The sequence below is a fragment of the Aedes aegypti genome, chromosome 3 (assembly GCF_002204515.2).
Source record: "Aedes aegypti strain LVP_AGWG chromosome 3, AaegL5.0 Primary Assembly, whole genome shotgun sequence".
NCBI classification, from domain to species: domain Eukaryota; kingdom Metazoa; phylum Arthropoda; class Insecta; order Diptera; family Culicidae; genus Aedes; species Aedes aegypti.
This window is the reverse complement of record NC_035109.1, coordinates 371,964,246-371,986,138: the sequence shown is the minus strand read 5'-3', so window position 1 is coordinate 371,986,138 and position 21,893 is coordinate 371,964,246. Positions and strand designations below refer to the sequence as shown.

Below are 21,893 nucleotides of genomic sequence, written 5' to 3'. Positions count from 1 at the left end.
GCTTCTACCAGAAGCTCGGGAAGCTTCTCTCAGAAGATTTGGGGAAGCTTCTCTCAGAAGATTTGGGGAAGCTTCTCTCAGAAGCTTTAGGAAGATTCTCCTAGAAGCTTTAGGAAGATTCTCCTAGAAGCTTCAAGAAGATTTACCCAGAAGTTTTGGGAAGCTTTTCCCAGAAGTTTTGCGAAGCTTTTACCAGAAGCTTGGGAAGCTTTTACCAGAAGCTTGGGAAGCTTCTACCAGAAGCTTGGAAAGCTTCTACCAAAAGCATGGGAAGCTTCTACCAGAAGCTTGGGAAGCTTCTACCAGAAGCTTGGGAAGCTTCTACCAGAAGCTTGGGAAGCTTCTACCAGAAGCTTGGGAAGCTTATACCAGAAGCTCGGGAAGCTTCTCTCAAAAGCTTTAGGAAGCTTCTCTCAGAAGATTTGGGAAGCTTTTCCCAGAAGTTTTGGGAAGCTTTTACCAGAAGCTTTGGAAGCTTCTACCAGAAGCTGGGGAAGCTTCTACCAGAAGCTTGGAAAGCTTCTACCAAAAGCATGGGAAGCTTCTACCAGAAGCTGGGGAAACTTCTACCAGAAGCTGGGGAAGCTTCTACCAGAAGCTCTGGAAGCTTCTACCAGAAGCTCGGGAAGCTTCTACCAGAAGCTCGGGAAGCTTCTACCAGAAGCTCGGGAAGCTTCTACCAGAAGCTCGGGAAGCTTCTCTCAAAAACTTTAGGAAGCTTCTCTCAGAAGATTTGGGAAGCTTTTCCCAGAAGTTTTGGGATGCTTAGGAAGCTTCTACTAGTAGCTTGAGAAGTTTATTTCAAAAACTGGAAAATTATCTTTCAGAAGCTTTGAAAATTTCTTCTCGTCAGCTTCAGAAAACATGTATCAAAAGCTTGAGAAAGATTCCCCAAAAAAATTTGCTGAATAAATTCTAAGTAGCTTTAGGAAATTTCTTTCAAAATATTTGGAAATCTTTTTTCAAAAGCTTGTCTTTGGAGCTTTTGAAAGTTTTTTTCTATTGAAAGCTTTTCACAAATGGTTTGGGAGACACCTTTAGGAAGTTTATGAACGAAGGAATTTTTTTGTGGGATAAACAAAATTTGTTTTCAGAAGCCTAGGAGCGTTTTCAATTTGCTCTGAATAAATTCACTCATTAGCTTATGAAAGCTCATCTCAGAAGCTCGTTGCAGCTTATCTGAAAATCTAAGTTTTTTTTTTCTTTCGGAGGATAAAATAGCCCATTATGAAGCTTAAAGATGTTTTCCTCCAGAGCATGAAAAATATTCTCTTGAAATGTAGGAAAAATTGAAAAAAATTGAAAAAGCTTAAATGAAAATTTTGCAAAAACTTGAGAATACTTCTCCCTGAAACTGGGAAAAACTTTTTCTGAAACTTGGGAAAAATCCTTTCAAAACATTCAAAAAATCTTGTCTGAAAAACCTAGTACATCTTCTTTTAAAAGTTGGGGAAAACTTAGTAAAGCTTAGTAAAATATGGAGATTTTTTTTCTAAAAGCGTGGAAGAGTTTCCCTCAGATATTAGGAGCTTGCTAAAGCATCTCAGAATCGTGAATAATCTTCTCAATTGAAGCTTGTAGAAGCTTTTGTGTGAGGCTTGGAAATGCTACTCTCTGTAATGGGGAATAGCTTCTCACAGAAGATCGTAAATGCTGCTTTCAGTATATTGAAAAAGTTTCTTTTAAGTTTTTTTAGAACCTTGGAAAAGCTTTCCTTCTAAGCATTATATATTTTTCATTGGATGTTTGAGAAAATTTCGTCTCTCCTTGGCATGAATAAGCTTCTTCCTTCAGCTGTGAAAAGTTTATTTTTCTAAAGCTTTGAAAAGCTTTCCTTCAAAGCTGGATAAACTATCTCTGGTATGTGTCAAAACATATTAGAGTGCATTGAGCTCGACATATGTGTTGATATATATTAAAGTGTACAGCCTCTCTGTAGGTAGCCATGTCTTCATTTATCCATTTTTACCACGCGTAGTGAGTTAAACAATTAAAAATAACATGCCAATTGTGGTAATCCAAACAGCTCAATATACGTGTCAATATTCTGGGACTTGCTGTATTAAGTTTCTTGGCAATAATTTTTGGTACTTACTATTTGTAGCTACGTTAGACGTTTTACTCAAAATTTTTAGGAAGACGCATTCGGAAATCATTAGGAAGCCGCGTTCGGAGTCAAGAAGATTTCAAAGCTCATGTTAGAAGTTTTGAAAATCTGTGTAGGATAACTTTAAAGGAGATTGTCGATGCTTCTAAAAAAGGTTTCTCGAGAATTATGGGAGCAACCTCCCAAAGCTTATGAGAGCTGCTTCCTGTGAGTTCCGGGAGTAGTACTTCACATTTTGCAGGACAGCTTTTTTGAAAGCTTTCTAACTCTTATGAGACAACCTCAATAGTTCTGAGAGAGTTTTGGAAAAGCTTCTAAGAAAATACTTCAGTTTCCACATTTGTAGCTCTCGATAAAAGTTTCTGAAGATTTTGTAAAATGCTTTATTAGGTTTTTTAAAAAAGCTTACTGAAGCTTTTGGGAACAGCTTTCTGAGCTTCTTAGAATATTCAACGAGCTTTCAAAGACTTCTGTTGCAAGCTCTAGAAAGATTATATGTAATATCCGCTGCTTGTAGCGCCCAACAAACATTTTAGTGGAATAATAGTTCAACAAACCACTTTATAGCTTATTTTAGCTGAATAAACTGTTATTCAGCTACCGTAAATTTGGGTGAAATTGATCAGTAGGGTGAAATTGATCATCGTCTCACTAGATTTTATTTCTTCCTTATGGAGCACAAATATAAATTTAACATGCAGTGAATGAGCATTGTTTGTCGTAACTATTGTCGAATTGCGTGTTGTGAAGTTTTTTGCGTTAACGAATTTTAATTACTATGAAAATAATGCAAAATTTCAAAATCATGTACGGTGCAGTATTGACAAACATCCATAAACTCCTAGTTATAAACAAGGATTCGAACATGGTATAAACCTGAAAGTTTGAGAGGATGATTAAGGCCTTTTAGTGCGTCATCACAAAATGGCTTCTTCCAAAATCATTAACATATTGTTATGATAGTATTGGTATTTGCAACATCGATGAAATATAACTGCTTATCACATGATTTAATGGATAATTTATGCGAAGAAAAATGCTTCAGGTGGTATTTCAATATTAATTCAACACTTTCAGATACAGCATTATCAATTTAGTGACAATATACATGAGAATTATATTCTCAAAAAAAAATCTCCGATTTCATGCCGCATTTTATTGCCTCCCACAACTACACTTGTAAATAGAAGGTGCTTACCTTTTCCATTGTAATTCTGCAGCAAGCATTTGTGTTTTGGATTTCATATTGCGTTCACTACACTTCCACTTAACAAATCTTACATTCACTTTCCTTAAAGGAACACATTTCAAACGGGAATCAAATATTTATAAAGTTTTATCAACCGCATCACTCAAAACTATTATGGCGATGGTTTTCACTTGCTGCGAATCGACGCCACCACCGCACACTGAGACATGACTGTGTTCATAGTCTAAAATATCGAACTTTTTTTCTGTTGTATTAATTTTCAGTGCGGAAAGGTTGGACAAAGCTTAGAAACTTGAAACTCATACGTTGTTTGTTTTTAGATTCTCTAATATTACAGAAACCATCTCTACGAAGCATAAAATCATACCAAGTGTTTATCAATTTGGACCACCCAAAATAATTGAAAAGCTCCACAGTGCGATGCGTCGGGATGCGTCGGGACGCGTCTATCGTGTGTGCACAATCATCGCGATCGTTGAGCGCAGTGATGTCAGAGTTGCTATCTGTTAAATCATAGCATTTAATGTGGATGTAATGTTTTCTTTAGATATATACGATTGAACAGTTAATTTTGATTTCCAATACTCGTCAATCTACTAAATTTCCCATGTGTTTACATAAAAATATGCTTAACACAAATGTTATATATTTTGTTTGTTTGTTTGTTTTGAAAATATACATGGAAAGGCGACACTACTACTATTACATCAATGATGATTCTAATGATTCTTTGAGTTACACGCCGCTTCACCTTAAGATATATCCCCAAACCAGATTTCATCACCAAAGCTCGTAACAATTTGCTCATTTGGTTGAAATAATTGAATTTCTGATTGACATCAGGGAATTTCTTTAGAAAATTGCATACATTTAGGCGTTTTCCGCGTAATTCTTGAAATTTAACTGTTCAATATTTATATAAATATTGTATTGTTAAGAATTTAACAACCATATTCGGATTCAGGGAGCTCGAATTTGTTTAGAAGAATTGTTTTGGAAACTAACAATAATCGCATTGACAAGTGATCAATTTCACCCCGAAATGAGATGCCCCGATTTTTTTATTTTAGAGATATTTGTTAGCACTAAAATGACATTTGTTAAAAAATTTCGGTACGTGAGCCAATGAGGCTCACCTTTGTACTTGTTTTCCTGCATTTAGTTGTTCGGCATTGTCAACATTATAGAAAACAGACGAGAAAAATCGTGAAAAGTGATCAATTTCATCCGAAATTACGGTACTGATGTTACTTGGGTGTATGTTATTGAGCTCATTGTACAGTCAACTCTCTATAACTCAATATTGAAGGGACCATCGGCTAAAGTAGATATCGAGTTGAAGAACACAAAATCAGTGCAACTATGAACAGAGGTAAAATTCTGAGAAAATTAAGAGTCTCGCTTATGATAGTCTGTTTATCGTCTACTTCTACACTGCCGTGAATCGCAAGTCAGTCCCATCTGTAAAAAGTAGGCATTGAGAAAATGGGCTGTGAAGTTTTCAAACTCGTTTTCCATACGATTATTCAAAAAATTCCACAGAATTGGAACATGATCAAATCTTAATGAAACTTTCAGAATTTGCTTTTCACTACGATATCTGCTCGAGAAAAATATAAAGATAATCAAAAGACGGTTCATTTTTGTGTTACACGGTGCGGTAATCTGTAGTGGGACTGATATGCGGTTACTTTTCATTATGGGACAATTTGACTTGCTGTTGTTTCCTATTTTTTCTGAACAAAACATTTTATCTCATTAGTGCAGCTGAAAGAGCATTGAAAGATATGTTGAAAACTGAGCTCAACTCATTTTTGACGAAAATGCAGATGGGACTGACTTGCGATTCACGGCAGTACAGCTCTGATTATATCGGGGGGATATAGTAAATAAGCGAGAAAAATGGGTTCTATCATCGCTCTCTCTTCAGGATTCTCATTCGCTGCTGCTATTTATCAAGCTTGTTAGGCACCTTCATTTATTACGTAACGCAAAAATTGGAAATTTAGGACCCACTCCCCCTTCCTCCGCTACGCTTTTTGTATGAAAAATTTAAAAATTTTGTGTGAGCCATAACGCTTGAGTCTACCCCCTCCCCCTAGAGCGTTACGTAATTTGTGGATGCCGCCTTACAACTCTTGAAACATTGCCGATCATGGACCGAGACAGATGCGATGTTTTTCTCCGCTTTCCTTGATCGTGCTTCAAAATCAATTGAGAACAAATTCTGCAATGCCTGACTATGATTCATGGGACCATCGAGGTAGCCATGACAACCAACTTTTAATATGGTTCCATAACTCGATATTGAGATACAAAATATAGATTTAGTAAGAGTTGACTGCATTTCTATAAACTTTACGATCAACATGATTGCGTAAACAAAATTGCATTGAATTGCCTGAAAGATTTGCAACATTTCCACTTTATTTATGATCAGGCACAATTAACGCTAATTCGCAAACTCCATCCCCCGAAATGCAGTATTCAAATGCAATTTTCGCCACCTGTTTGACCACGACCTGCAAACCAGCGCGAAATTTCATCCTCTCATTAAGCAGTAATCTAATAACCGTGCATCTCCCATTCACTTTTGTTTTATTCTGTTTTTTTGCAGACCCACGCATCGAACCGGACCGACCGTAGTGTCAACATCCATTCATTTTCGGTTTCGGAATTCCATTTGAATTGACAATTTGTGACGCGAGCGAGCGCGAAACGCCTACTACAACAATAACACGGCAAGCGCAGCATTTTGTCGGGAGTTTTCAGCCCCAGTGCATTGTGCATTATTGAAAAGAAGAAACAACGTTAACATAATTTCGAGCAGAACGACCGGAAAATTCAACTTAACTGCAGAAAAAAATAACAACAAAATTCGAGTGAAAAATACAACGCTTACTCAGGCCGCGCGCCATTGTCGTGATCGTGTTTTGGTTTGCTGCTGAATGTAACAACTTACCAACCATTCACCGTGGCCTGCTGAGCCTGCTGGAAAAAAAGTAAGAGGTTGTTTCCGAGATACGACCGCCAAGTTGACGTTGGATAACGTTAGCTTCTTCTATTTGCTGGCTTGAGACAGTCACAAACTTATGAAACATTTCTTTTGCTAAAAATCCAATTAATTTTCACACTATTTGTTGCATGTCAATTCTGATTTATTATAGACATTGTGTGTTATTATTTTGTGTTAATACAAAATAATCACTTTACATGTATTCAGAAGCTTAGGCGATTATATTGAAGAATTGTTTTTCAAATGTATTAATTCAAAATAACTCTTTTTCATTGATTTTGTGGCCCTGAAAAGGGGAAATTAAGGAATATTACACAATCAACTCTTTAAAACACATTTGTTGGCTCTGAAAAGGGCCGATTGATGAATTGTTAAATTTGCGTAACACGGACACATTTTGACGGCGCACTGGTTTCAATCCTCCTCGCCCGATGAGATTTGCGGTGCGGATGACGATGTGCGCTTCAACAAGCGGCTTTTGTCGATTTTCTTCAGCCATCTCGAACAAATTAGGGAATATTACGCAATCAACTCTTTAAAACACATTTGTTGGCTCTGAAAAGGGCCGATTGATGAATTGTTGAATTTGCGTAACACAGACACATTTTGACGGCGCACTGATTTCAATCCTCCTCGCCCGATGAGATTTGCGGTGCGGATGACGATGTGCGCTTCAACAAGCGGCTTTCGTCGATTTTCTTCAGCCATCTCGAACAAATTAGGGAATATTACGCAATCAACTCTTTAAAACACATTTGTTGGCTCTGAAAAGGGCCGATTGATGAATTGTTGAATTTGCGTAACACAGACACATTTTGACGGCGCACTGATTTCAATCCTCCTTGCCCGATGAGATTTGCGGTGCGGATGACGATGTGCGCTTCAACAAGCGGCTTTCGTCGATTTTCTTCAGCCATCTCGTACAACAGCTTGCCTTTGGTGGCGAGGAGCTGAGCAGGTTTGGAGGAGCTCTTACCAGCTCGAAAGCGAGAACAGAATGAAACCAGATTCAACGAAGAAGGGATGTTTTATACCCTTAGAATAGCAGATGATGCTCCTCCTTTCATATTCTTCGTTTTCTTATCTGGGAAATAGGCTATATGAAACTGATGTCTGGGTAAGGGATGTACAGATTAGCATTATGTTGTTATTGCAACCCGACGGCACTGCAGCAGCATCCTCGGAAACAGCCTCAAATTGCCGTATTGTCAATTATTCGTAATAAATCAATTACTGTATGATGTTACGAGATGAATTAAGTGATTATAGCAGGTATGTGGTAAGCACATTAGGGAATATTATACAAATAACTCTTTAAAACATATTCGTTGGCTCTGAAAAGTGCCGATTGAATTGTTGAATTTGCGTAACACAGACACATTTTGACGGTGCACTGGTTTCAATCCTCCTCGCCCGATGAGATTAGCGGTGCGGATGACGATGTGCGCTTCAACAAGCGGCTTTGGTCGATTTTCTTCAGCCATCTCGAACAAATTAGGGAATATTACACAATCAACTCTTTAAAACACATTTGTTGGCTCTGGAAAGGGCCGATTGAATTGTTGAATTTGCGTAACACGGACACATTTTGGCGGCTTTGGTCGATATTCTTCAGCCATCTCGAACAAATTAAGGAATATTACACAATCAACTCTTTAAAACACATTTGTTGGCTCTCAAAAGGGCCGATTGAGTTGTTGAATTTGCGTAATACGAACACATTTTGACGGCGCACTGGTTTCAATCCTCCTCGCCCGATGAGATTTGCGGTGCGGATGACGATGTGCGCTTCAACAAGCGGCTTTCGTCGATTTTCTTCAGCCATCTCGTACAACAGCTTGCCTCTGGTGGCGAGGAGCTGAGCAGGTTTGGAGGAGCTCTTACCAGCTCGAAAGCGAAAACAGAATGAAACCAGATTCAACGAAGGAGGGATGCTTTATACCCTTAGAATAGCAGATGATGCTCCTCCTTTCATATTCTTCGTTTTCTTATCTGGGAAATAGGCTATATGAAACTGATGTCTGGGTAAGGGATGTACAGATTAGCATTATGCTGTTATTGCAACCCGACGGCACTGCAGCAGCATCCTCGGAAATAGCTTCAAATTGCCGTATTGTCAATTATTCGTAATAAATCAATTATTGTATGATGCTATGAGATGAATTAAGAGATTATAGCAAGAATGTGGTAAACACATTAGGGAATATTATACAAATAACTCTTTAAAACACATTTGTTGGCTCTCAAAAGGGCCGATTGAATTGTTGAATTTGCGTAACACGGACACATTTTGACGGCGCACTGGTTTCAATCTGCATCGCCCGATGAGATTTGCGGTGCGGATTTTCTTCAGCCATTTCGTACAAATTAGGGAATATTACACGGACGGTGACGGCTGTGCCGCTCGATCTAATGAACCAGAATGACCGCGCTAGCCTCCCGCATGGCAATGACAGCGGAGCACTGGCTGGTAGTGACGATTTCTGGCCGAAAACGATTATGCTGGCTGGTGCACTCAAATGAGCGGCTTCAGTTGCTGCGGCTCCGAAATGCGTGGTTCTTCGGTTCTAATGCGTGTTGTATTCGCGTCCTATTGAAAACTGAACTGAGGACGCGAATGACTCTCGAAATTTGCTCGCCGACCGTGTTCACAGTCAGACGGCAAAAAGAAGAATGAGGGAAGAAGCAGGGTGCGGTGCGCTTTTATAGTGGGAAGCGGAACCGAAAAATGTGCTTGAACGTGATTGGTTAGATAAGAAAGGGGTCAACGTTTTACGATATTTCAATAGTTTGTTGATAATAATCAATAGTGTCCTCCATTTGGATCGACGCGTAGATAAATTTCCAATCGATTCATGGATAAATATTGAAAATCTATCGATAAATGACTGAGTTATTAGCGGTCAAAACCTGACCATTTTTCGTTACATGCTCAATTTTTCGTTTTTCTGAATTGTACCCCCATATGTTGCCGTAAGACGTTATCCAACGTCAAAAGAAAAGAAAAAGAAGTGTGGTGCAACCGAAGAGGGAAAAGAAGAGTGATTGTTCGTTCGCAATTAAAGCATACCTGGCAGCCAGGTGTGGCATGAGGTAATATTAGAAGCCGCGTGTGCAGTCTGAAGTTTCGGAAAATAAGAAGTAAAAGCAGTCGAGTCGAGTCGGTGTCAGAGACTCGAAAGCTCGTAAGGAAATTTACAAGCCCGGTGTGGTGTAATTTGTACCGATTTGAGATCGACCAGAAAAAAGTTACAAACGAAAGTCATTTACCTTAAAAGTTGTGCTCAGTGTGAAGCAAAAGGAAGCAGTGCAGTGCATTGATTGGGAACCAAGTGTCCAACTGTGAAAGCAAATCAGTGCGAGTTGCGTGCCAAAGATTGGACCCATCGTAGTAGTCGAGTTAGCAAAGCAACCACAGGCCAAGGGAGCGGTTTTTTTTGAAACAGTTGCTGTTACCAACAAGTTTGTTCCTTTCAATCTGCCTACTGTGGCAAACTGTCAAGGAACCGGTTTGCAAATTTGTTGCTGCGTAACAGCCTCACCCAAGCAAGCGGCGAGCGCGACATCTAAATTCAAAGGTAAGCCGTGCACATCCTTTATGGCGTTATAATAACCTTAAGGTCAGCGGAGCTGCTTAGAGAGAAGGGGTCGCGTTGAAACGGTTTGAGAAACCTGATTCCGAGAGGAAATCCGACAAGGCGGTTGTTTGATCGCTTTGGGTTCGATGGTTCTGCTTTGATAAACTGAAGTCCGGACCGACCTCCTCTAGACGTTGTCGAGTATCATATGGGCTTGATTGTGACTGTGAGGGCAATATGTCACCTGAAACCGGATGAAGTTCCGGTCGAGGTATTGTGTCATGTTACATCCCCCATCAGAGTTAGTAGTCATATGAGTGCGGAGCTCGGTGGCATTGAACGGGATTGAAAACAACCACCACTAGCACTATCAGTGCCGTGCTCAGCGCCAAATCGATGATGATTGCCGATTGGTGCTGCGCGGAGAGAACCTCGGATGTATCTCGCTATCTACTGGACGCCACATTTTTACCCGGTGTTTCATACGTACGTTATCAGGGAAAAAGTTGAACGAGCTGATAACGCCCAGTTGTGTCTTATCAGGTGCCAGCGGTACGGTTTCTCCCACTCGTGTAAGGGCATGGCCACGGACTTCGATTGAAGAAGAAGAAGTAGGCTTCGATTGCGTTGGGTGGAAATCATCCAGGTGAAAACAGTAGGCCTTGACTTGGCGTTCGTAAGTGTAGGCTCCGGCAACTTTGTATGCATCGTTTTGCCCTGTGCGTTGCGTTATGCTCCAGTATTTATGCTGCTCTGCTCTTGATGCAAGCGAAAACGAGTTGAACGAGTGGGGTCATGGAAGCGGAAAATTAGACAGATTATGGTAGGTCTCTTCAAGAGCTTCTTTGTTTCAAGATTGCAGTAGGTGTAGATCCAAGCAACAAAGGTAATAATTTTGCAGATGCAGTTTTATATGACTGCTTGGATAAATAGGAGGGGATGGAAAATTCGTAGCTATGACCTATGCATAGGCAACGCCAATAACGGGCATTGTTCTCGTTCCTTCTTTAGACGTTTAAATACCTTAAAAAGAAATTGTTTCAAGGTTTCTTTAAGAAGTTGTGGCAGTGTCCTGAGAGAAGTATTCGAAGCTACTAGTAAAGAAGCCTTCCTATCTTCTTGGCTTAAGCTCTCCAAAAGCATGAGGACCGGTGCCTCCCAATTTTCTAAGGAGGCTCCCGATCTTCTTGGGAGAAGCCTTTTAATTTTCTCGGGAAGAAGCCTTCCAAGCTTCACTGGAAGAAGCCTTCCAAGCTTCTCTGGGAGAAGCCCACCAAGCTTGGAGTTCACTGGTAGCAGCCTTCCAAGCTTCTCTAGGAGAAACCTTCCAAGCTTATCTGGAAGACGCCTTCCAAGCTTCTCTGGAAAAAGCCTTCAAAGCTGCGCTGGAAGAACCCTTTCATGCTTCTATGGAAAAAGTCTTCCAAGCTACTCTGGAAAAAGCCTTCCAAGCTTCTTTGGAAGAAACCTTCCAAGCTTCTCTGGAAGAAGCTTTCCAAGCTTCTTTGGAAGAAGCCTTCCAAGCTTCTCTCGAAGAAGCCTTCGAAACTTCTCTGGAAGAAGCCTTCCAAGCTTCTCTGGAAGAAGCCTAAAAAGCTTCCCTCGAAAAAACCTTCCAAGCTTCTCTAAAAAAGTCTTTCAAGCTTCTCTGAAAGAAGCCTTCCAAGCTTCTCTCGAAGAAGCCTTCCAAGCTTCTCTCGAAGAAGCCTTTCAAGCTTCTTTGGAAGAAGTCTTTGAAGCTTCTCTAGAAGAAGCCTTCCAAGCTTCTCTCGTAGAAGCCTTCTAAGTTTCTCTGGAAGAAGCCTTCCAAGCTTTTCTGGAAGTAGCCTTTCAAGTTTCTTTGGAAGAAGCCTTCAAAGCTTCTCTGGAAGAATTTTTCCAAGCTTCTCTGGAAGAATCCTTTCATGTTTCTTTGGAAAAAGCCTTTCAAGCTTCTCTGGAAGAAGCTTTCCAAGCTTCTATGGAAGAAGCCCTCTAAGCTTCTCTGGAAAAAGCCTTTCAAGCTTCCTGAGAGAAGTTTTCAAGCCTTTTTGTAGAAGCCTTCCAAGCTCTTTCCCTGAAGTCTTCCAAGCTTCCTTTGAGAAGTCTGTCAAGCTTCTCTGAAAAAAGCCTTCCAAGCTTCTCTGGAAGAAGCCTTCCAAGCTTCTCTCGAAGAAGCCTTCCAAGCTTCTTTCGAAGAAGCCTTCGAAGCTTCTCTGGAAGAAGCCTTCCAAGCTTTTCTCTATGAAGTATTCCAAGCTTCTCTGGAAGAATTCTTCCAGCTCAGGAAGCTTCTCTAAAAAAGTCTTCCAAGCTTCTCTCGAAGAAGCCCTCAAAACTTCTCTGGAAGAAGCATTCCAAGCTTCTCTGGGAAGAAGCATTCCACGCTTCTCTCGAAGAAGCCTTCCAAGCTTCTTTGGAAAAAATCTTTGAAGCTTATTAAGAAGAAGCCTTCCCAGCTTCTCTAGAAAAAGCCTGCCATGCTTCTCTGGAAAAAAAACCTTCTAAGCATCTCTGGATGAGGCTTTCTAAGCTTCTCTGGAAGAAGCCATCTAAGCTTTTTTCGAAGAAGTCTTCGAAACTTCTATGGAAGAAGTCTTCCAAACTTCTCGGGAAGAAGCCTTACAAGCTTCCCTCGAAAAAAGCCTTCCAAGCTTCTCTCGAAGAAGCCTTCCAAGCTCCTCTGGAAGAAGCCTTCCAAGCTTTCCTGGGAGAAGCCTTCCAAGCCTTCCCTGGAAGAAGCCATCCAAGCTTCTCTGGAAAAAGCCTTTCAAGCTTCTCTGGAAGAAGCCTTCCAAGCTTCTCGGGAAGAATCTTTTCAACATTATCGGGAAGAATCTTTTCAAGCTTCCCTTGGAGAAATCTTCCAAGCTTCCCTGAAAGAAGTCTTCCAAGCTCCTCTGGAAGAAGCCTTCCAAGCTTACCTGGGAGAAGCTTTCCAAGCTTCTCTGGAAGAAGCCTTCCAAGCTTCTCTGGAAGAAGCCTTCCAAGCTTCTCTGGAAGAAACCTTCCAAGCTTCTCGGGAAGAATCTTTTCAACATTATCGGGAAGAATCTTTTCAAGCTTCTCTGAAGAAGCCTTCCAAGCTTCCCTTGGAGAAGTCTTCCAAGCTTCCCTGAAAGAAGTCTTCCAAGCTCCTCTGGAAGAAGCCTTCCAAGCTTATCTGGGAGAAGCCTTCCAAGCTTCTCTGGAAGAAGCCTTTCAAGCTTCTCTGGATGAAGCCTTCCAAGCTTCTCGGGAAGAATCTTTTCAACATTATCGGGAAGAATCTTTTCAAGCTTCTCTGGAGAAGCCTTTCAAGCTTCCTTTGGAGAAGTCTTCCAAGCTTCCCTGAAAGCAGTCTTCCAAGCTCCTCTGGAAGAAGCCGTCCAAGCTTACCTGGGAGAAGCCTTCCAAGCTTCTCTGGAAGAAGCCTTCCAAGCTTCTCTGGAAGAAACCTTCCAAGCTTCTCGGGAAGAATCTTTTCAAGCTTCTCTGGAGAAGCCTTCCAAGCTTCCCTTGGAGAAGTCTTCCAAGCTTCCCTGAAAGAAGTCTTCCAAGCTCCTCTGGAAGAAGCCTTCCAAGCTTACCTGGGAGAAGCCTTCCAAGCTTCTCTGGAAGAAGCCTTTCAAGCTTCTTTGGAAGAAGCCTTCCAAGCTTCTCGGGAAGAATCTTTTCAACATTATCGGGAAGAATCTTTACAAGCTTCTCTGGAGAAGCCTTCCAAGCTTCCCTTGGAGAAGTCTTCCAAGCTTCCCTGAAAGAAGTCTTCCAAGCTCCTCTGGAAGAAGCCTTCCAAGCTTCTCTGGAAGAAGTCTTCCAAGCTTCACTGGAAGAAGCTCTCCAAGCTTCTCTGGAAGCCTTCCAAGTTTTTCTGGAAGAAGCCATTCAAGATTCTCTAGAAGAATCCCTTTCAAGCTTCTCCGGAAGAAGCCAGTGGAACGTTTCGTGCCTGATAATTGATTCCAGTGCAAATGAAATCGTTTAAGCATTCGATTACCTTTTTCCAACGTAAATTCATAATTTTTCACCTCACATTCAGTCGTAAAACTGCAGGCATTATCGTACTCACGCTCTCATCTTATTCATCTCGTAAGCTGGTGATAATTGTCGATGTAATTAAATTTGCCGTAATTTCATTTTTTTTTTCTCTCAGTAGGATGGTGAGAGCTGTCATCAACATAATACTGTTCAGCGTCGAGGGTGGATGATGACGAATGGACGTTGTTAACTGTGAAGGATCACCTGCATGTAATGTACGCTTGGAATACTGAGTGGCTCTCTACAGTTTTAATTATTGTGATGAAGAGCCATCACTGGCGGGAAAGTTGTCGGTCACAGAATTACATCCCAACCCAACTGTTGTTGTGGTTGTAAATTCTGTTGGGAGAAATATGATCCACAGAATGTGGTACAAGAACTGGGATCCTTTATAAGACAATTTACACCTTTGAAAAGAAAATAAGAGCGGTTTCAATTGAAAAGCGTCATTTTCGAAGCACAGAATACACTGTGAAAATGTGAATAAGAAATTCTACAAACTGTTTGGTGTAATTTTGCAAGAATCACAAAATTTTTCAAGAAGTATTCGTTAGACGAAGTGTTTCTAACTGTTGGAAAACATTTCTCAATGATTCCACAGTGATTTTCATCAAAAACCTTGTACAAATTTATACATTTTTGTGAGAAACTCATTCTTTCACACATTTTAGCAATCTAAAAAATCATGAATGAGTTGACTCATTGACTCGTTTCTCCACAGTTTACTCAAACAAAGCAATGATTTCTTGTTAGTCTGGTAGAATTGTAGTCATCTTTTCTAACGTAAACAGCAACGTTAGGTTTTCAAAAGTTTTCGACGAGCTACATAACTGAACCATTTTTGACGGCTTGAGTGATTTTGCACAAAAACTCAAGCATCAAATTTTCAAAGCAGATCTTTAATGAGTTTGCTCTCACGGTATAGCTTATTGATTGAGATTTGAGTTTCAGTCTGTCAACACTGGCCAGGACAAAAATCTTGAGTATAAACTCAACTAGGTAAAAAAGGTAAGTAGGCCTTGACCGGCTTGGATGGTCTTTTTTCTGCTTGTCATTTTTTTCAATTTTCAGATACGAGTTTTCAAGATTTTTCAATTATTGTGACCTGGTGAATCTGTTTATCTGTGGAATTGTATCAGGAGTTGCTGATTGGCGTGCTTTTGAAGTGATATTCGGTGGATACTGAAGTAGCTGAAACGATTGAAAATTCCGGTGTTTCTTGGATTCAGTTTGTCGTCCGTTAAGTATTTTTATTTCTATTTTTTGTTAGCTTAGATTTTTTTTTAGTTATTTATTCAGTCCCCACGTTCAATTTCCATCATGGAAATTGACGGGGGTGTGCAAAACTCAGGTACTAATAATGATTTAGTACCTTCAACTTCAAAACCTTTTCGTGTAAAAGTTTATCCCTCAACATTTGCTGGTCCATTTCCTGTATATTTCCGAAAGAAAGAACGACCTATAAATGTTCTTTTAATTTCATCGGAAGTTTACAAGAAGTACAAATCAGTTAAGGAAATTAAAAACATTTCCTTAGATAAACTTCGGGTAGTTTTTGGTAATAGAGAAGATGCCAATTCCCTTTTGGAGTCTAAATTATTTAATGAATTTTATCGTGTTTATGCTCCGTGTGATTCTTGCGAAATCAGCGGAGTCATTTATGATGAATCATTAAATTGTGATGATATTCGATCACATGGTTCTGGTATTTTCAGAAATCAATCGATTTCGCCAGTTAAAATTTTAGATTGTGAACGATTATCAAAATTATTCTTTGATGACAAAGGAATTTCTAAATATATTCATTCCAATTGCATCAAAATTACTTTTTCTGGGTCAGTTTTACCAGATTTTGTTAACATAGATAATGTTTTGTTTCGTGTAAGGCTTTACTTTCCGAAACTTATGCACTGTAATCGGTGTTTATTGTTTGGGCATACATCAAATTTTTGTTCGAACAAACAAAAATGCTCAAAATGTGGAGATTTTCATTCTGCAGATGATTGTAAATTAATTTCTGATAATTGTGTTTATTGTAAACAAAAACATATTTCGATTAAAAATTGTTCAGTATACATGACAAATCAAAAAAAACTCAATGAAAAAATTAAAAATCAAAATAAATTTTCTTATTCGGAAATTTTAAAAACTTCTGAAGACTTTAGTTCACCTAATGTATATGAAACATTATCAGATATTAAAAATGATACTTCATTAGATAATCATAATAAATTTATTTACAAACCTCCTAGTAAAAGAAAAAGGCTTAATATTTCATCAATTCATGATGATGATATGTCTTATACTTATTCTTCAAACCAGTTTGAAAAAAATTTCCCTCCCTTAAATATTGCATCAACTTCTAAAAACATTCCTGGTTTTCAGAAAATAAATACACCTTCTAGGTCACCCAATGATTGTAGTAATGACGTAACTAAAAATAATAACAATAGCAATAATAATAATAACAACAATTCAGGTGATAATGAGAAAAATGATTTTTCTATTTTGAGCATTTTGGAAGAAATTTTAAATTTATTAGGTATGAGTGATTTTTGGAAAAATTTAATAAAACGATTTTTACCATTTCTTGCGAATCTTTTTGAAAAACTCAATTCATTTGGTCCCTTTTTGTCTTCATTATTTTCGTAATGGCTTCTACAAGTTTAGAAGATTTGAATATTTTACAATGGAATTGCCATAGTATTTTTCCAAAAATTGATAGGCTTAAAGCCATGTTGATTGATTATAATTTTGATATATTTTGTTTGAGTGAGACTTGGTTGACTGAGGATAAATTCTTTCGTGTTCCTTCATATAATATTATACGTTGTGATAGAAATGTACCTTATGGAGGAGTATTAATTGGTATCCGTGATAATATTGAATTTAAATATTTGGATATAACATTTAATACAAATATTGAATTTGTTGCTATTTCTGTAAATTGTAATGGTTTACAATTTTCAATTATTTGTATATACATTCCTCCAAATGTTTCATTTTCATTACTTGATATTAAACATATTTTGGAAAATGTTCCCTCTCCTTTTTACATTCTTGGAGATTTTAATGCTCATAATTTTGCATGGGGAAGCGATAAAATTGATGGTAGAGGATCTTTGTTGATGGATTTGATAGATGACCTAAATTTAATTATAATGAATGATGGATCATTCACTAGAATTGCAGTTCCTCCGGCTCATAATTCAGCAATTGATTTATCACTTTGCACTAGTAATTTATCATTTATTTCCTCTTGGAAAACATTAAATGATCCAAATGGCAGTGATCATTTACCCATTTTAATACAAATTCATGGTTCTAAAAGTAAATCTGAATATGTTTCAACAAATTCTCCTGATTTGTGTAAAAATGTTGATTGGAATAAATTTTCAGATCTTGTTTCTTTTTCTTTAATTCAGTTTGATTATTCCTCTACTCCACTTGAAAATTACAAATTATTTTTGAAGTTATTAACAGAAGCTTTGATGAGATCACAAATTAAACATAATGCTTCCAATTCTTTTGTTAAAAAACGTCCGACATTTTGGTGGGATAATGATTGTTCTTTTGCTTTGAAGAATAAATCTGATGCATTTAAAAAATTTCGTAAATTTGGAACGAGGGAAAATTATTTTTTATATTGTAAAGCCGAAGCTCAGTTTACTAGAATTACCAAATTTAAGAAACGAAATTATTGGAAAAATTTTGTTCAAAATCTCGACAGTGAATCTTCATTATCCACTTTATGGAAAGTTGCAAGAAATTTGAGAAACTATGAATTTTCATCTCAACCTGTTTTGGAATATTCTATGGAATGGATAGAAAAATTTGCATCAAAGATTTGTCCTAATTTTGCACCTCAAAAAATAAATTTCAAAACTCATCAAAAATTCAACTATTTCCCAGAGCTTTGTAGTTTATTTTCTCTGGAAGAAATGAATTTGGCTTTATCTGTTACTCATAATACTTCTCCAGGAATTGGTAAAATTAAATTTATTGTATTACAAAATGTACCATTTGAAGGAAAAATGCATTTACTATCATTGTATAATAGCTTTCTTCTTCAAAATATTTTCCCACCAGAATGGCGTTTTGTAAAAGTTATAAGTTTATTGAAACCAGGTAAAAATCCTTCATTGGCTGACAGTCTTCGGCCTATTAGTTTATTGTCATGTGTACGTAAACTCATGGAAAGAATGATTTTAAATCGTCTAGAATTATGGGCTGAGAGGAATAACATTTTATCTTCATCACAATATGGTTTTAGAAAAGGTTGTGGTACACGGGATTGTACTGCACTTCTAGCATCGCAAATTTATTTATCTTTTAATAGAAAACAAGATATGGTTTCAACTTTTCTTGATGTTTCTGGAGCATATGATTCTGTTCTTATTGATTTATTATATGAAAAAATGATAAATTTCAAAATTCCAATTGTATTATCAAATTTTATATGTAATATGTTTTCTTTCAAAATCATGTATTTTTACCACAATGGATCATCCAAAATGATTCGTCATAGTTATTTTGGTCTTCCTCAAGGATCTTGCTTGAGTTCTTTTTTATATAATTTGTTTACAAGTGATTTAGCATCTGTTATACCAAATGGTTGTTACTTTTATCAATTTGCTGATGATAAAGTTATTTCTATTAGTGGCAAAAATAGAGAAACAATTCGTCATTTTATGCAATGTGCACTTGATAATATTTATGATTGGGCACATAATAATGGTTTTACGTTTTCAGTGGCTAAAACAAAATTTATAATTTTTTCACGTAAACATTCTTATATTAATATTAATTTATTTTTCAATAATATTGAAATTGAACAAGTTGATGTATACAAATATCTTGGAATATTTTTTGATTCTAAGTTAACGTGGAAATTTCATATACAACAAATTCAAAAAACTTGCTCAAAACGGATAAATTTCTTGAAAACAATTACTGGCATTTGGTGGGGTGCTCATCCTTCTGATATGTTAAAACTTTATAAAACAACAATTCGATCTGTTCTAGAATACGGTTGTTTTACTTTTGGATGTGCTGCTCATACACATTTTTCTAAAATTGAAAAAATTCAATATCGTTGTTTAAGAATTTGTTTAAAATTAATGAATTCCACTCACACAATGTCTGTGGAAGTTTTAACAGGAATTGTTCCATTAAAAATTCGATTTCATGAATTAAATTGTAAATATATTACTCAATGTATTTCGAACAATCATCCTATAATAACAATTTTGAAATCCTTAGCAGAAATTAATCATACGAGTAAAATTTTAGATTCCTTCAATTATTGCATGGAGCAAAACATTATACCTGTTTCTTCAAGCGTTTTTTATAAACATGAAATTGAAATTCACTCACTGCAACCTTCCATTGATTTATCTTTACATGAAGAATTGAAACAAATTTCATGTCATGACTATTCTCGGTTTGCTAGATTGTTTTTTCATCGGAAATTTGTTGGAGTAAATGTTGATCAATTTTATTTTTCAGATGGATCATTAATCAATGATATTGCAGGATTTTGAGTGTATAATCATTTCTCAGCACATTTTTTCAAATTACAATCCCCGTGTACCATTTTTATTGCTGAATTAACTGCATTATATTTTGCATGTAGTTTGATAAAATCTCGTTCACCAAACATATTTTTTATTTGTTCCGATAGTTTTAGTTGTCTTAAAGCTATTCGTTCAGTAAACTTTCATTCTAAAACTCATCATCTTATTCTAATGATAAAGCAATTATTACTTGAATTAAATTTATTAGGATTTATTATTAAATTTGTATGGGTTCCAGCTCATTCACAAATTTACGGTAATGAACAAGCTGATTCTTTAGCTAAATTAGGTGTTCGTTGTGGAAGTACATATAATCGCATTATTTCAGGATCTGAATATTTTCCAAAACTAAAAAAATCTTCTTTGTATAATTGGCAAGTGTCTTGGGACACTAGTGATAAAGGGCGTTGGTGTCATTCTATTCATCCAAAAGTTAATCTAAATCCATGGTTTAAAAATTTATCAGTTAGTAGAAATTTTATTTGCTGTATTTCAAGATTGATTTCAAACCATTATAATTGTAATAGTCATTTATATCGCATTAACATAAAAGATTCCAATTTATGTGACTGTGGTGAATCCTATGAAGACATAGATCATATAATTTTTCATTGTACTCGATACATCTTACCAAGAAATACATTTTTAAAACAAATTCAAAATACAGGTTATCCCATTCCAATATCTGTTCGAGATATTTTAGGAAATATGTTTCTGCCAATTTTGAAACTTCTATTTCAGTTTTTAAATGAAATCTCATATTATGTGTGATATTTTCTTTTTCTTCGTATGTTTCTTTTCAGATGTGAAGAATTTTTTACTGTGTGTGGTATCTCAATAATCCTGGACGTTTCCCATTTTCAAGAAACTGGCTCTGCTATGGATCATTACCGTTTGAGCCTTTTATTATTAAGATTGTTGATTTTATAATGTATTCAGAAAAGATAAAGAGGTTTTGAGCCTTTTTGAGAAAGATTTTAATTAAAAATCACTCAAAGGGGCTTTTCCCTCTTTCAAAATTTGAAGTTAAAAAATAAAATAAATAAATAAACTCAACTAGGACTGTTAAGTACTGGTAATTCAAGAACTTCCGTGCATGCTGATTACTAAACAAATTTTCTAGCTTGATTCGGATTTGCAGCTAGTTCAGGGCCCCTTTTGGTTTGGTGACAGGTTGCGGTAGGGCTCCAAATGGCTAATATTGCAACCTCTTCGGCCGTTATTGTATGACGACTTGAATTTCATGCTTTTCACACAGAAGTGAATTGACATCATCTAATATCCTTCTTTTTCTTTCTGGCATTCTCAGCTTGCAATTTCCGAGCACTTTCACATTATTGGCCTGAGAACTTTCTTTTGAAATTGTTCAATTTTTGCTTTTGTATGCAAAACTTTAAAACTGAATCAGATGATATATTAATTGATGACATGGATTAATTTCGCAATTCTAATAATAATTATTATCTTTATTAAAGAGACTTTCAGCGGTTAAGCGAGTCAAACGTCTCTAAATTTTACATTTTTACAATGATTTTTCAAAAATTTTGATGAGATTTTTCTGTATTTCCCCATCATATTAATTGAGAAATACTCATGGGATCCCAGCACACTTGGACTCAAATGCGAAACGAGCGGTGTTTGTATGTCACGAAATATCTTGAGAACAGATGAACGGATTGACGTAAGTTTTTACAGTTGTATTCGACTAGGGATGCGTCGTAATAGTGCTAGAAAAAAAAAATGGGAGAGTTTTCGGAATAATCAGGAAAACAGGAAAAGACTTATGTGTTGATTCGTATAGAGGGATTACATGACATTTCAAAACAGCCTACTTGATGGCAAGACGAAGTTTTCCGGGACCACTAGTGTGTTATATTTCCTGAAAATATCATCAAAAACTATACCGAACCTTGAAATTAGATGTGCTCACCCAGAACTGTAAAGGTTAAAACCGTGGACGCCTAAATCTAGGCCTAGATGTAAATTCTGGAAGAGATCTACAAGATAGTTTGTGATTTTTAAAAAAATTTGTCAAATATTACAGTTATTATTGAGCGATCTTACATTATTTCCATGTAAACAGATTTTGAAGGTTAAGTCATTCCAAACATTGGTTTTGATTTGAAAATTTTCCCTCCATCCACGAAGACGTGTTCCATCACCGCAAGCACAACCCATTATCGTTCACCCATCGGTAAACAATGAGAGCACATTGATGGCGCCCTAATTGCACAAGCAAATGCAAAGCTCTTGCACGTACCGTACAGCACTCACTGCACTTACGTCCGGTATTAGCAAGGTGGGCACAAACTTTCCACCGCAATTTGTTATCAGTTCCATCCCGTGGTGAGGGAAAGCAAGTACTGGGAGAGAGATAATGTTGTTTCTAGAGGGAGTTTGGAGACAT

The 21,893-nt window shown here is 37.2% G+C and overlaps 1 protein-coding gene across 9 annotated transcripts in view; it reads left to right on the top strand.

The window, feature by feature from the left end:
- The window catches only part of LOC5571245 (protein phosphatase 1 regulatory subunit 16A), a 488,636-nt gene that overhangs the window by 45,616 nt on the left and 421,127 nt on the right, over positions 1–21,893 (top strand). For 8 of the 9 annotated variants that reach the window (XM_021851208.1, XM_021851211.1, XM_021851209.1 and 5 more), the window contains 2 exons: positions 5,935–6,319; positions 9,332–9,911. The gene's annotated coding sequence lies outside the window, so the exon portion shown is untranslated. Of the gene's footprint in view, positions 1–5,934; positions 6,320–9,311; positions 9,912–21,893 lie in introns of all 9 variants that reach the window. The other variant, XM_021851206.1, reaches the window with a different exon arrangement.